The following is a 2,731-nucleotide window of genomic DNA, read 5'->3' on the forward strand; positions in this document are numbered from 1 at the left end:
CGCTGTTACAAACCCTTGTTTTGTCTGGCAGCTGCGGTACGTGGACGAGGTAGGGATAGAAAACCTTACCGTCTCTTACTGCCTCTCTGCCCCTCACCAGAGAAAAGGGCTGGACACCCCTGGCCGATGTCTGCTGCTGCTGCTGGCGCTGCGGTACAGGGAGGAAATTGTCGCTGAGTTTTACCTAAATAGCAGAAAAAGGGTGTGTGTGCGGGAGCGCCGGTGGCTGGCTCCGATTACACAAGAGAGCCCACGTTTGGCAAGAATTACAGCGGATACAGGGGGGTTGAGCAACCGTGCGGGGGGCAGGACTGGCTTCTGGGTCCGGAGACCGCAGAGATGTGACATCTGAGGCGCTTGGCTCGGTGCAAGGACAAGCACCTCGCCTGTGGTCGGCGGGTGGTTGTGCGGGACCCGTCACCGGGCTGGGAGTGCGCTGGGGGTGCAAAAGTGTAAATGAAAGTGTGTCACATACAAACGAACGTGGTAATGGTACAAGAGCTTGCGCCTAAGGGAGTAAGTCCGTTATAGCAGGACTTTGGTGTGATACATGGGTGCTGGGTTACTCCACCTGAGGTTCTGTCCCAAAGCGTGGGGCAGCAGGAGCTCGAGGATGCCCCAGCCATGCCGGTCCCCCCTGCACTGTTTAACGCCACGTCGATTAGGCTGATGCTGTTGGTGGTCGCCTGGCCACCGGCCTCTTGGCTACAACTCATTGGGAACCACTTGAATCTAAGATAAAGACATTATACAAGCATGTTAAATGCAAAAGAAAAAAGGTAGAAATCAATTTCCATTAGTAAGCTGTCTGCAAGGGACGGGAAATGAAACACTAATTTACTTCAGTTACGGGTCATTACCTGAGTTTCAGAGCCATGGGCGGGATTGCTGGGTCCTAGCAGAAGGTGCTGTTACTGCTAGAAGAGATCACCAACGGGATCTTCTGTTTTATCAGGCTCAGAAGGAATTTCTTTTTTGTGGGAGGAGAAAGAAAGGAAAAAAAAGGTGTAAAGGGACACATTTCCAGCCAGCATAAATCAGGGTGGTGCCCTTGCAGTGCAGTGTTTGGGCAGTATAATTGCCGCTCGGGAAGAACCGATGCCACACGCACCAAGCAAGCAAGGAGCCACCCGCGTGTTCCTTTGGTCTGTTGCTATTTGTGATTGGAAACTTCCGTCAAGCAATGCTGCAGCTACAGCGCATGGCTCCGGCTCCCATCTGACGTGGGGAGCATCGCCTCCACCAGGCTTTGGCAGCACGGGCAGAAAGTGATGGTATCGATGGTTTTTAGCTGGTGGCATTTCCTTCCCTGGGCTTGAGTTAAAAACTAAGGGTCTAATCACGACGGTCTTGGTAAATCTGTGAGGCTGGGGGTGATGCTGCGTGACTGGGGAATAGAAAAGGCGAAGAGGAAAAAGATAGCAGAGGTAATTGCAGGCCTAAAAGTCCTGTGTGCGTCCTAGTCGAGCTTTAGAGCAAGGAACAGGATAAGTGAAGGCAGGGAGATACCTGGAAAAGTGGGATAATATAGAAGAGATTGACCTGAAGTGGATGCCAGCAGGCTGGATGCCATCGCCTGGGCTGCTGGCATGTCCTGAGCAGGAGGATGGGGTACCCCTCGCTGTCCAGGCTTTGAACAGCATCTGCTACTGTGTCTGTTAGACAGGTGATGGCCGCGGGCAGGAGGGCAGCGGGGCGGAAGAGACAGCAAGGAGGAGCACATAAAGACAAGGACCAGGGCTGGGAAGAGTCTTTGGCAGCACCAGCCAGGGGTCAGTACTGGGGCCCGGGGTGATTTTAGGTACAGCACAAGCACAAGCATGTGTGCCTGCCCCATGCCTCCCCGTTGGCATGTGAGCACATGCCAAGGGGGTTGAACCATCCTGCAAGAAATCGGAAAGACTTTCTCTAGCGCAGTATTGGTTTTCCTCTGTTACCTCAGATTTATGTCTCAATATTTCTGGTTTCAATCATTTTACGGTAATACAAGATGAGGTAATGCTCCCCCTTCAGTAAAATCATTTCTGCACAACATCTCAGAATGCTGCTGGTCGTTGAAGTGGTGTTACTGCTTGTTTCAGATCATTGCGACGTGCTTTTGTGAGAGAAAAGACATGGGAGAACCGAGTTACACAACTGTGTTTGTTTGCCTCTTCTTAGCCACCTCTGCACGGTGTCCCAAGAGGTTCCGCTCTGTGCAAGATTAACTGCCCAAACAGAAGAGTCCTGTTAACCTGAATGTATTATTGAAAAACAGCGTATTTCAATCTGCCCTGGTTTGGAAATAGAGATGCTAGGTCAGCTCCTGGCGTAAATCCACAGTGCTCCTCGGAAGCCACTGGAGCTTCTCTGATTTACATTGGAGATAAAGTCGTCCAGGTTCGTCCGCTGCTGTTGGGAGCGGGCGCATGCTCGCTGAGCCGCCGCAAAGGACACGGCAGTGGCCAGGGAGGGCTGCACGGCACTCACTGTCTGCTGAGCAGCTCCACCCTGCCAGCCTCCACACGGCAGCGTAAGACATTTCATTTTGCAGTATTGAAAGCCATTTAAAAAAAAAAATTCCCTGGTTTTATTTCTACTGAATAAATCTTGTCTTTAAAAGTTCTCAGTTACACTGAGATAAAAATTTCGGATAATATGAAATGATGCAGGAATTTCCAGCTTGACACTTGGGGTTTTTTTCCCTGTGGGTTGAGGTTGCTCCCTGCAGCAGCTCCCAGCCCCTCCAAGC

Source organism: Buceros rhinoceros, unplaced genomic scaffold (genome assembly GCF_000710305.1).
Source record: "Buceros rhinoceros silvestris isolate BGI_N320 unplaced genomic scaffold, ASM71030v1 scaffold12453, whole genome shotgun sequence".
Classification (NCBI taxonomy): domain Eukaryota; kingdom Metazoa; phylum Chordata; class Aves; order Bucerotiformes; family Bucerotidae; genus Buceros; species Buceros rhinoceros.